This window comes from Corythoichthys intestinalis, chromosome 15 (assembly GCF_030265065.1).
Source record: "Corythoichthys intestinalis isolate RoL2023-P3 chromosome 15, ASM3026506v1, whole genome shotgun sequence".
NCBI lineage: Eukaryota > Metazoa > Chordata > Actinopteri > Syngnathiformes > Syngnathidae > Corythoichthys > Corythoichthys intestinalis.
In genome coordinates, this window is record NC_080409.1 from 8827831 (window position 1) to 8842144 (window position 14314).

Here is a 14314-nt window from a genome sequence, read left to right on the forward strand (position 1 = left end):
GAAATTTATTTTATTTATCTCGATGTCCCCTTTCGGGGCTGAATATTTATATCAGGGAGTTCCGGCAAGAAATTGTAGCCACTTTCACCCCAGAATAAACCCTTCACAAAATCCATCTTTTAAAAAAGGCTCACCTGTGAAAAGACGACGGAATTTCATATCTTTACTTCGCATAATCCCCAATTAAGTAAGTGTTTTTCTAATCTGAACTACACGAGGGTTGAAGCACCGGCTGCTTTCAAACGAGTTCAAATCACTGCATGGGAACGGAGCAATACATATCCCTTCTTAAAATAAACGTTTGGGAACACTAGATCAGAAAAATAAACACAGTGTATATTTTCCCTCCTCCATATCTTTGTAACGAATAACGAATTAACTACTATATTCCATAAATTTACGCGTATAGCTGCAGCAAAGGACATCTGTATGGAAGAAATCCTCGTGCCTCAGTATCGACACAAGGTGGCAGCATTTCCTCTGGTTTTAGCACAGTGGTATCTGACGACTCCTTTGCATACTGCACACGGATTAAGGAAAAAAATACACTATGTCATAAATTGAATGGTGAATTTCTTTGCAAAAAAAATCTCAAACCTCGTTTTTATGGTTTTTTATTATTTTTAACAAATGAAATCTCATTTTGTAACTTTAGAGTGTAAATCACCAATTTAATGGCGATACAATTTTGGTTCCTTGTATCATGATACGATATTTGCCAATGGTCTGACACGATTCAGTTCATAGGCCAATGAAAATGCAAATATTTTTGCAAATTTTGTTTCTGAAACATTTCAGAAATGTGAATTAAAAGTGCTGTTCTTAACAAAACAACAAAAATGTTGAGCAATGGTTTGTGTTTAAATTGATTGGATTGGATTGTTGCTTAGCCCATCGACGTAGCGATCCGGATCGACTCCTAGTGACCATAATTAATCACTTGTTAAACAAAATACTTAATAAATCGTCATTTTTATGTCATCTTTTTTTGTTTGCTTGTTTGTTTTACTTGTCCTGTTGAGCTGCTTGACACTGTGAATACTGCAAACGAGAGAGGTAACTAAACTAGTTGACTATTTGAAATTGAATGCGATGAAAACAGGATAATGCAACTTAAAATTTTTCGGATATTTAAGACGGAGAGAGTTGTAGATGATGAAAAGGCTGATGCAAGTAAAGTTTGTAAAACAACACCCTGGGGATGATGAATGTAACGCAGACTCACAATGTCAATGAACAATGTCCAAATTGAGTACTGCTTGTCATTTTCCCTCCAAAATGTCATGTGACTCGTTACATGAGTGAAGAGGTGGGGGGCCAGCCTGTTAGTGCTCAAACCTTACTCTGCATCAAATTGGTGTGCATGGCTATCACCCCAGGAGGAAGCCTCATCTGAAGACAGTACACAAGAAAGCCCGGAAACAGTTTGCTGAAGACATGTCAACAAAGCACATGGATTACTGGAACCATGTCCTATGGTCTGATGAGACGGGCGGGCTTTCTTGTGTACCGTCTTCAGAAGAGGCTTCCTCCTGGGGTGACAGCTATGCACACCAATTTGATGTAGAGTGTGGCGTATGGTCTTAACACTAACAGGCTGACCCCCCCCCCCCAACACACACACACACACCTCTTCAATCTCTGCAGCAATGCTGACATTACTCCTGTAATGAGTCACATGACATTTTGGAGGGAAAATGACAAGCAGTACTCAATTTGGACATTTAGGGATGTACGTAGTTTCTACGGGATGTACTCACTTTTGTTTCCAGGGCTTTAGATATTAATGGCTATATTTTGAGTTATTTTGAGGAGAAAATAAATTAACTATTATATAAGCTGCACACAGACTACTTTTCATTGTGTCAAAGTGTCATTTTGTCAGTGTTGTCCCATGAAAACGTATACTTAAATATCTGCAGAAATGCGAGGGGTGTACTCAATTTTGTGATACACTGTAGTAGTGCGTTCGTTAGCTAATTTTATTTCCGGTTGTCACCATGTGGGGGGCCCGGTGACCGTGGAGACAAAGGAGTGGAAGAGAGTCAGACAGAGATGTAATTAGGTGGGATGGAGCATACACAAATCGGCAATGTGAAGTGTAGACCCAGTATAGACCCCAATCACCAACGTAACACAATGACGTGTCGCTGTATTGTGCCGCCATATTGTCCGTCATTGTGTGTCCGTATTCTCAATGCGCTTAATTTATCGCGCAATTTATAGTGCAATTCATGAAAGCCCCGGTGCTTTCAGACGCTGTAAACTCATTGGATGTGTTGCATAAAAGGCGTTATGTGGAAAAGCTTCGGTCGATCCATTCGCCAGATCCATATTTGATGCCTAAATCGATATTTTTCGACCCCCTGTCTTCGCCGTCTCTGCCTGACATCTGCTACCCTGATATCTACAACTATCTTGTCCACAGAAACTTAGCCTATTCTCACGAAACTTTGAAAAACTTTAAGAGCAGCACTCTAAGCAACATTACCCTGTGTGACCCTTTACTTCCAATTTTCTAAAATGGCGACAATCAATAAAAACAGTTGACTGTGGACTATTTCTTCAATAAAATACGCAACAACTGTGTCTGCCTCATTTGCAAAGAGACAGTCGCTGTTTTCAAAGAGTTCGATGTGATGCGATATTACCAAACAAGACACACTGACATGAACGACAACATTACAGGGAAGATACGCAGAGAGAAATAAAGCAACTTGAAGCTAGTTTAATTTTACAGCAGCAGTATTTCGCAAGAGCCCGAGTGTCGAAAGAGAACGCCACAAAGGCGAGATTGTTGAAATTATGAATTAAAAAAAAAATAATAATAAAGCAAATGTGACATGTGAAATGTGAACAAATGTGAATTTGTTTAAATATATTGTTCTACGTAAATCAGCCAAGGTAGCCCCCCACATTTTTACCACACCAAATCTGGCCCCCTTTGCAAAAAGTTTGGACACCCCTGTTTAACTGATGATCCGTAGACGAGGCCAGCTTCTTTCACTTGGTACCAGCTAAATATTATTCAAAAAATAATGATGGCGGAAGAAATAAACATCTTGAATTTGAAACTATGTTGTTGGCGATTAGCCTCGCAATGATCTTAATTGTGGTTGTCAGCCCAAAACCCTCTAAATATATATATTAAATGCATCTTACCAGGTATAAAATGACTACTACATAGTCTGTGGTGATCGTTTGGTGCCCAGTTTTCTCGTCGAATTGCAGCAGTCCATCTCGCTCTCCTCTTCGGGTCTCTCGGAATACGGTAGAACTTCAAGTCCAACCGCCACACACGCCTTCACCATTTTGATGATTAATGTTAACGAGCAGAAAAACACACCGCAATAGGAGGCATGTACGTAGCGGTAATGTGTAAACATGAGCTGACGGACAATATGGCGGCTCCAGTCGGGGGGGTGGAGTTGTGACGTCATGTGATTGGGGTCTATTTTGAATCACTTGTAAGTGTGGATATGTTGACATCCTATTCTATGCTGCCTGATTGCTAATCCTGGCACTGATAGTTTCTCTACTTGACCGTGTCTATTGCACCCAGTCATGCGTGAATCCCATCCAGGGCCGTTCCTGACCAATTTGGTACCCTAGGCAACATATTTGTTGGCTACCCCACCCCACACACTATTTTCCCCACATAAATTTAAACACTCACACTGAAAAAGACAACAACGAACAAGTGTAGAAATGAAAAGAAAAATGCTCTAATAACTATTCAAAAGCACCAATAAAAACACTTCAAAAACAAATGAATAAAATAAATTACAGTGTTATTACAATATGATTAACACCCACCCACACAAACCTATATAAAGACACAGAGAACACTTTAAAATGCAACTTTTTTTTCCCCACCCTGACCTATAACCTTACTCACCTTGTCTTCACTGATGCAAAAGCATCTATTGCACTTTCATATGACAGTTGTTTTGGAAGGTGTACTTCTTTCCTGGACTTGGTGGGCTTGGACTTGGTGCTGATGTGGATAATTTGGCTGTAAAAGATGGCCCAGGATGTACAGAGGTAGAAGGAAAATATTTCAGAAGAGCATCTACAAAGAGAAGAAAGTGGAATGTTACATTATATTAGTCAAATAGCTGTTGATTGTGAAACCAGCATGACATAACCATAATAGCGCCTAAATTCTTGCAGCTTACTGTACCTGTCTATTCAAGGGCGTAGGTTTGGTCTCAACATTGGTAGGGACGATATAGCAGCATAAACTGCATGTGCAGTTTTTGCTGAGGACGGGACATTAATTAGACCAAACAGGCAGGGGTCAGGGCTACATTTCTCACAAATATGAGATAAGCGAGGATGATCAATGCAAAATAAATCTGTATTGACTTAAACTAACTTTCATGCGTATTGGTTCTGGTGAAACACTGTCAATTCAATCCTTTGTTTTCAAAAACTACTAAAGAACCATTTGGAGTGTAAGTCCCTTTATTGAAAAAACGGGGATCTATCCAAGAAGGGTCGAATCAAAGAAAACGTTTTCAATGAAAAATTAAGTGTTCAAATGCAAATTTTTTAATCTAAAATATTTTTTCGCATTCAAAAACGTTTTCTATGATTGAATTTTTTCTTTTTTTTGATTGAAGTTATTTTTCTTTTTGAAAATATATTTTTTTTTGAAGCAACTTGTTTTTTGATTGAATAAAGACAAAAACGTCCTAGCCAAAATGTGGCCCCAAAACAAATCAATATTACTTCAATCAAAAAAGTTGCTTCAAACAAAAAAAAAAAAAAACGACTCCAATTAAAAAAAAAAAAATCTTTCACATGCATTTTTTTGAGTTTCAGATGTACTTTATCACTTTTTTGGGATTGAAAAGATATATTTCGATTGAAGCTTTTTTGTTGTTGTTGAAGCAACTTTTTTTTTTTTTTTTTTTTTTTTGATTGAATAATAAAGACACAAATCTACCTCCATATGGCTCTGCCCAGGGAAAACAATTTTTGACTAGGGTAACTACATTGGCACGACACCAGTGGGCGTACCATATTCAATGGATGATGATCTTGGCGAAAAATATAGCTGTCCTAAGCAGCCTGATTTAGAATTCCCCTCAAGAATGATGGGAAACAAAAAACACTAATTGTCAACTTATTATTATAAATATTCTTGTAAGTTAGTTTTATTGCTGACAATGCATTTTTGGGGTCATCAAAAGTCCCAAAAGTCAAACTCCGCCTATGCACATAATGCAAATAATGATCCAAATGAAGGATAGCGTGACTTCGTTGTTCCTTGCGGAGGCTGGCTTGACAGCAGTCGTTTTGCAAGTTAGCAAGTTCACACAGTTTAATGTTATGCCAACTCTGATGCAGGTCCAATTTTCAGTAGCAAAATTATTGGTGTGTTCCCCACCTCCACATCATTGACGTCTTTTTACATTAGTTACTGGCTGCTGCTGGCTGAAAAAAACTTCTAATAACCCTCCTCTTAAGGGGGCGGAGGAGGCTGCATGTTGTCGAGTGTTAATTTTATTGCTGACACTGCGTTTCAGGGTCATCAACATGTTGTGCCCCCCACTGCCGCAAAAGTCAAACTCCGGCTATGCATCAAGGGCATAGGTTTGGTCTCAACATTGGTAGGGACGCTATAACAGCATAACCTGCATATACACTTTTTGCTGGAGACGGGACATTAATAAGACCAAACAGATTGAGTGAACGGGGGTCAGGGTTACATTTCTCACAAATATGCTGATGTGTTGCCTATGCAAAAATGAAAAAGGTTTAAATTGTTATTTTCAAGTGAGAAAATAGGAGAAATCCCCCTTTCTTCATATAAACGAAATTTACAGTGGTTTTGTTTTTGTGTGTTATTTTTTTTGGGGGGGGGGGGTTAAAGAAATATCTGCATTGGCTGCAAAGAAAATTATTTTTAAATGAATGATGAAGAAAATATATTTTAATTAATGAATAAATGCACAGTTGAATTAAGGTTAACGGTAGAAAACACATACAGTACAGGAGGACACTTAAGCTGCTTCCTCCTCGACTTTTGCAGGTTAGCAAGTTCACACAGTTTAATCTTATGCTAACTGTGATGCAGGTCGGACTTTCAGTAGCAAAATTAGTGGCGTGCTCCCCACCTTCACAACATTGACGTCTACTTACAGTGGCTGCTGCTGCGGCTGGCCGGGAAAAAATTCTGATATCCCTTGTCTTTGAAGGGGGTGGAGGAGGCGGCATGTTGACATGTATTTCAGTGGGGGTTGTGTGAGTGTGTGTGTTTGTTTGTTCTTGTCATCAGCAGTGTTGGGCACATTACTTTTAAAAAGTAATTAGTTATACTTACTCACTACTTCTTCCAAAAAGTAACTGAGTTAGTAACTAAATTATTCTATAGTAAAAGTAACTAGATACCAGGGAAAGTAACTATTTCCATTACTTTAAAAAGAAGTTGTTGTATGTCAAAGAATTTGAAATTTTCTGAGCAATATTCAAGTCAGTTGAATAGAGAAGAACAGACAGGTAGTTGTGTTATAGAACCTTGTAATATTTATTGCACCTCACCAGCAACAGATTTATCCTACACTTAAAGTGCAACAAAAATAAACAGATTTGAATTGCTTACCACAGATGTCGACAAAAGCTTTGCCCCGGGACATAAATTACACTTTACATGTACGTTCTTTCCTTTAATTTCGACCAACTTGAAATAGTGTCTATAGCTCCACCTCGTAAAGGACAAATTTTCCTCTGAATGCTCTGCCATCATATCCCTCTGCATCTGTTTTGCGTGTGTGTTTGCCGCACGCGCTGTTCTGGTTTGTGTGTGAAAACACCGGCTCTGACGTTTGTTTAATTAAAAAAAAAAAAAAAAAACTATTAACAACAAATACACATATACAAATATAGGGCGAGACAATTCACATATAAACAAGCGGCTCTGAAGTACGTGCGCTATTAGGCTCGAGCGTTTACGTCACAGAATGGGGGATCACGTGAGATTTGACAACAACGCAGCCATATTGGAAGCAGGCCTGACTCGCGGGACATTAAACTTTAACTTGCCAGTTCGATAAAGAGACAAACTCGTTACTAAGGCGAAGAACAGATATGTGATCAAACTTAAGGATGTGAACAATGTTGACCCTTACGAGCAAGCCGAAGACAAATGGAGTAAAGATGTCAACGGGCTTCCACAACTACGTGAAATGGACATTCTGCTGTATTTATTGTTTGGTGTATGTCGCTAAACTCATCAGCGATTCCGAAATTACAAATTGCAACAAAGTTACGAACAGTTTTGCTGCGGATGGGTGCAGGACTTGCACATTATGACCGTATCAAACGGCAACTCCATCGTTCTTGCAAAGGTAGGCTATCTGTGTTTACTATTTTCATTGCCATGAACCTGAATGCACCCCAAGTCTTGGATGACAAATAAACAGAGCAGAGTGGACACGCTACAGCTGGTAGTTTCTTCAGTTTATTCAAAGTAAGTAACGCACCGCTTTTGACCGTCAGAAACGGTAACGGCGTTTTAACGGCGGAAAAAATAATTAGTTAGATTACCTCATTACTGGAAAAAATAACGCCGTTACGTAACAGCGTTATTTATAACGGCGTTATTCCCAACACTGGTCGTCAGTCAATCAAACGTGCGTTTGAGGGGAAAAACTGGACCGGTACATTCAGCAAGTGAAAAGGGGTAAATGCAAGTCTGAACATAATGAAAATACAGTAATTCACTTAATAATGGAAGAGTCAATTCTAGGGTTGTTCCGATCATGTTTTTTTGCTCCCGATCCGATCCCGATCGTTTTAGTTTGAGTATCTACCGATCCTGATATTTCCCGATCCGATTGCTTTTTTTTTACTCCCGATTCAATTCCAATCATTCCCGATAATTTTTCCCGATCATATACATTTTGGCAATGCATTAAGAAAAAAATGAGTACAACTCGGACGAATATTCAATGTTCACGATTCACGATTCAACATACAGTACATAAGTACTGTATTTGTTTATTATGACAATAAATCCTCAAGATGGCATTTACATTATTAACATTCTTTCTGTGAGAGGGATCCACGGATAGAAAGACTTGTAATTCTTAAAGGATAAATGTGATTTTGTATATTGTGACCAGGGGTCGCGTTAACCGAATATTTTCCGTCGTTGACCGGTTTTTTAAAACTGTGACGGAAAAAACTGAAGTCCATCTGTCATTTTGACAGGTTGCAATTCACACCCCAGACCACAGGGTGGCGAGTGAGCATATTAATTAGCTATTGTCGCTCTTGATGCATGACGTCGTTGGCCTTACTCGGAAAAATGTCAAGGCAACTGAGTGTCCGAAGTTTCTTCAAAAAGCCCCAAAACGACGATGGTGTTGATAAAAGAGGTGAAAAAAGAGGGACTGATGCAATGTAGGATGAAGGACAAACTGTTGAGATCCACGAATGTGGCGAACAAGATTGAACCCAAAAGCAGACAATAGAGGGGAAGCGTTCGGGGATTTATTAATCACAAATAAAACAAAACACGCGAACGCGGTAAAAAGGGAATAACAAAAAGGGTCCGTGACAAATAGGTCGACGGGGATCAAAAACACGAAAACCGAGCGGAGGGCAGAGCCAAAAGACAAACAAAAATACACTCAATACCTGCACAAGGTAGAGGATCACAAAACTAAGACGTCTGACGAACTAGAAGGCATATACCAAGCGACTCGAAAGCAGTACGTGTTAATGGCGACCAGCAAGAGAAATATCTCGGCGTTCTTCTCCCGGATAGTTTGCGTTTATATACTGTAGCTCAGGGGTCCCCAACGACCGGGAGGTCCGTGGCGCATTTGGTACCGGGCCGCGCAGAAATAATAAATAATTGATTAACGACTGCATTCTGGCCAATTGACTTTGGCCTGTGCCGCTTAACACACCAATATCCCTGTCTACTCTAGATATACAACTACAGGATAGGAGGTCGTCATAGAAATGCATTGATTGGGCTGTTAGCACTAAATCTCGTTTTGTATATCTATGCGTGCTTGGGCTCGATAATAACGTATGACGTAGGTCGTCGCCAATCACATTTCTTCCTGGAAATAATTAGCCCCCACACTAGAATGACTGAATAACAGACGTCTTTGGACAGACTTTTTACGGGGAAAAGGGAACCTGACGAGCCAGAAGATGTGCCTATAACCTCAAAGAAAACAAAATTTATGCTACTTCCCAATCACTAAAGACCCACGAACTGCGAAGGAGTGAATTCGTGACCCGTATGTGAATAAATCGAGTGATTCGAGCATGTCTGTGGAACAGGAATATCAGCTTGTAGAGATCGCAAATCACGGCGACTTAAACGTACATTTGAGACAACAACTCTACCGAAATTCTGGATTAAAGTCATTTCGGAATATCCTGACATCGCTAGGAGCGCGCTGAAATCTGTGCTACAATTTCCAACATCGTGTATTTGTGATGCTAGCTTCTCTCACTCTCCCATCTCGGGACTATCTCGTCTCAACGAAACAAACTCAGGCCTCCCACTGATTCAGCGGGTGAGTTGTATTTTTTCCCTGCACTTAACACGACGGGGCTAAAAACAAATGCTATTTTATATTTGCTGTACTTTTCTGCAGCACATTGCCGGTGTTCTGACAAAGTTGGCATGCACGTAACGTTAAAAAGAACCGCGAATGCAGCGATTCCTAAGTACACACTACAAATTTTCTTTAAAGAAAGGAATATTAACTTACGTTTGCCATGTTAGGCGCACACAACAACTGCACGTAGCCCTCTCACTTAACGACTTCGCCGTGTCGTTAAGCATTAATTTACGCCATTTCCGTGTTGCACATGTATGTTTGTGATGTAAATAGTTTTTTAGCACCATTGGATAACATTGAGAGTCCAACTGAATATAAGGGAGGGCTTTTTTCACCACCACAAAAGCTTTGGGAGCAAAATTTTTTAAGGGTGCAAAATTTGACAGGACACCAGTCCGTGAAAAAAAAAGGTTGGGGACCCCTGCTGTAGCTGACGAGCAGGGATCAGCTGCAGGTGCGACGTCGGCACGCCCCCACAGCCGGCTCTGCAACAAAAACAAATTCTGACAAGCAGCAGAACGCGACACAAACAAGCAATCAGCCCTCGGCAACTACTGAGCGAGCAAGCGGCATTTTATTTCATTTTTTCATTTCATTTTAAAAAATTTAATTGACGGGTAAAAATAGATTATGACCGGATTTTTATGACCCTGTCAGTCAAAATGACAGACAACGAAAAAGTGTAGCGCAACCTCTGATTGTGACTAAATATTGCCATCTAGTGTATTTGTTGAGCTTTCAGTAAATGATACTGTAGCCATCTGTTCTGCCCAAATGCATGATGGGAAGTGCACCCATGACTTGTGCGTAGTGGTACCAAATGATATATCTGCGTTGGGAAATAACATAAGGTGTTAAGAAAAAGATCAAGTACTACCTTGCTTCCCCACATTGCTTCCCACGATATTTCTAATCGCAGGGAGAGGGATTGTAAGGCTTTAGCCAATTAAAAAAAGGCTCCAATACAGGATATTCTTTTCATCCAAGTATTTTTCCCCAATAGCTATATAAATGGCTTGAGAAGGACCAGTCAGCCCGTCAAGGGGGAACTATTCACAACGAGGAAAACGCGACGAAGAGAGCGGCAAAATGTCAATGTTTCTGTCTCTTTACTTCAATATTTTTACAGGATATTCTTTTTATCCAAGTATTTTCCCCAATTGCTAAATAAATGGCATGGTCATGACAAATAACAGTCTTGTGCTGAACGAAATATGAAATAATAAAAATGCATTTATTCAGCACGACATGGCAAAATTACTCCATAATGGTCAAAACTGTCGACTTCACCTTTACTGTCGCACCTCCCGAACGATATTATATGACCACTAAATCGGACATATGTCATTTCCCTTCCCCGGCTTCAGAGAATGTAAACAAACCAGAAGGAGTGACAGCTAGCCGACATGCTAACCCGAACCGAGTGATGTTTCAAAGTCTTCGAAGCGGAAAATCACACATAACTAGCCTGGATTATTTGACATGACGACCCGGTTGTCGATTGTCTTCGCGGATCGGCAAACCACCCGGCGGAGAGCAATTTACAGTTCGTTCCCCGGAGGAGGGTGGCTGGAGTTGTTGTGCAGCTAACGTTCTGCTAATGAGCATGAGGAGAGCTTTTTACATGCCTATCAATGATCAAACGTAAGTAGTCCTTTATTTAAAGGAAGTTTGTAGTGTTTACTTTGTAATCGCTGTATTCGTATTTGACATAATACAAAACAAGATGTATACTCACTTCCTCGTAAGTCCAATGGTCCTACAGTAGTAGGGCTTGGCCAATATCCACGGTGAATGGGAACCTTTTGAAACTCCAAAAAGGCGCATACGCCTCTCCCTCATACAGAATGATTTTTCTGCAGCCGTTTGGCTGGCATGATGCGAAAAATAAACGCATTAATCCGCAAAATCAGCTGAATCCTTCGTCCTCATACACAACAGTACACCGTAGCGTGAAGAGGACGTCTTCTACCGTACACGTCACAGCGCCCTCCTCCTCAATGCAAGACCGAAGCCGGAAGTCACTCATTTTCATGGCGCGGGATTCAAAAAACTAAATAAAAATAGCGATCGCTTCCACACACATCCAAGCGGTCCATATCATTCAGGGGCATAAAATACTGCATGTATTATGAAATAAACATGCTTTTTGGTGTCGCAGGCACTTTAAATACAGTTAGAAAACGATTTGTTTAAAAAAAAAAAAAAAAAATTTTAAAGGCATGTCTGATACTTTTTTGCCGATTCCGATACTTTGAAAATGACGTGATCTGACCCAATCGATCGGGATGCCGATCGGTCGGGACATCTCTAGTCAATTCTATTTGTACAACATATGGGAAGACATGATAAATTATTGTCATTAATAATAATCAATTATAATCATTGTATAATTCAAATAAGGTTGTTTAAAAGTTAGTGGGGACAATTTGAGCATCCTGAAAAGTTGGTAGTGTTATGTCCCTACCTTCCCTATGCAAACCTACGCCCTTGCTATGCATCTACTGTACGTTGGAACAACGGCGGTTGTTGTGGCAATGGAAGGGTTAACACTTACGCGGCCTCTGATTGGTTAGAAGGCCCGACGCGCACGCGCTTGGCGATCTCGCGCACGGCACGAGTCTCACTTGATGGGCAGAAGTTAGCATAGTGGGAGGGATAGAGAGAGAGAGCGAGAGAGAGAGGAAGGCACGCTGGCTAGACCCTTTTTCCATATTAGCATACGGGGGTCTTTTGGCGTGACTTGCGCTCCGTTCTGCTTTTCTCCAAGTTATTTTCATGTCAACGACAAGACTTACTCCAAACATTGCTTTTCAAAACAGTTGGAGAAATGTCCGTTTTTATTCATGGACTCAACGCGGACTTTAGCTAAAATTGCCAGGAGACTGGTACGAGCTTGACTTCTTGCAGTCAACATTCAGGTTTGTCAGCAACATTTTTTTATTATGACCTATTTTTGTGTTGTTCTACTGAACTTGTCTCGGGGGTAAAAAAAAAAAAAAAAAAAAAAAATCTACGACTTTTAACGGAGATGGACTGAAAGCTTACTGTGGAAAATATTTGACCACATTTTAATCAGGTTTCAAAAAAAGAGCTTCTCACTACCATTCACAGATTCCTGCACTATAGTGCAACTATAAAGGGTAAAAAATATTTGTAAGATTGATGATGATAATGCTTTATTCATTTATTATTTTTTAAAAAATATTTATAATATGAGGGGAATACATTGGAAAACAGTCCTAAAATTGATGATGCTTCATTTATTGTTATTATCGATCTTTCTTTAATTGACATTTAGTCGAACTAAATTGCCTAAATATTCATCACACATTAATTACTACCCAAAACATCAACAAACTCTCACAAAAAGGACAATTTACATTCTCTTATGGCATCTATGGAAGAACGTTTACAATAATTGTTCTCCCTGTGACTATATTTCAATACAAAAAAAACAAAAAAGCATTTTGAAGTAGGGGTGTGACAAAATATCGAAATGGTGATATATTGTGATACTTTGTATCCCAAAAGGTTATCGATATGCTCCTGCCAAGAATCGAGATATCGTTTTAAAAAGGTGGCAATGTTTTTAAAAAAAAAAAAAGGGGACCAACAAGTTGCTACCAAAATCTTTCACCATAATAGTGTCTAAGGTAACTCTAAGGCTGCCATGGACGGTGCTTGACGCCCAATCCATTTCGACTGGGAACGTTCGTTCATTCGAAATAGGGCTGCAGCTATCGATTATTTTAGTAGTCGATTAATCGATGAACTATTTAGGTCAGATAATCAAGTAATCAGATAAGGAACATAAAAAATTAAAATACCTGAGCTGACCCTCCACGGTATATAAAAAACTAACTTACATAGCAGAAGTCCGCTTGCTTAAATGCTATAAAATGGTAACGCTTTTTTACAATGCTCTTAACAAATGGCTCAGACACATATACCCCCCAAAAATGGCTAAATATACCTTTAAACTAAATTACGAATGCATAAAAAAAATCATTAACTCAAACAAAAACTTGGCTTATGCTGGTCCTAACAGGGAGCAGATGGATTCAGCCATGTGAAATGAGGTAGAGTAGAGGTTTGTGTATCCACCCAAATCAATAAGAATAAATGCAAACACTTTCAAAACAAAACATTACAACGCCACTTTAATTAAACGAATACTCTTTTTTTCTAATCGAACACTCGAGTTAATCAATTAATCATTGCAGCACTAATTCAAAACCAGAGCATTCGCAGTCATCTTGTCTGATTTTCAGGGCATTTACTGGTCACTTGCTGTTCATTTACAGGTCATTTCCTGTTGAGTTTGAGTCACTGCCCAGTCATTCGGGTGATTCCAAGGTCACTTCCTGTTCTGTAACTTAAAATGAAGCTGAAACGAATACTCGAGCAAGTCGAGTAACTCGAGTTTAAAAACTGATCCGAGTAATTTTATTCACCTCGAGTAATCGTTCCACTTTGACAGCTCTAAGCATCACGTTTTGTCCGGACTACTTTTAATGTGGGACAACGCGCTGATGTCACGTGCGAAGAGGCTGAAGCAATTAAAAAAAAAAAAAAAAAAAAAAAAAACTTGCTGCAGCCGACAGCCGCTACAAACGATGCCGACGTTGCTAAAAACTAGCCCGCATGATGCTACGGTGGTAGCAGGGAGCGTCTGATGCGTCTCATGGGGATCACATGTATGTTGAACTAGATGA

At 39.6% G+C, this 14314-nt stretch overlaps 1 protein-coding gene across 1 annotated transcript in view; it reads left to right on the plus strand.

Annotated features, from left to right (window-relative positions):
- The first annotated feature begins 12236 nt into the window (after positions 1-12236).
- Positions 12237-14314, plus strand: part of LOC130930867 (fibroblast growth factor receptor-like 1) — a 133163-nt gene continuing 131085 nt past the window's right edge. The window contains exon 1 of the mRNA XM_057859119.1: positions 12237-12517. The gene's annotated coding sequence lies outside the window, so the exon portion shown is untranslated. The remainder of the gene's footprint in view (positions 12518-14314) is intronic.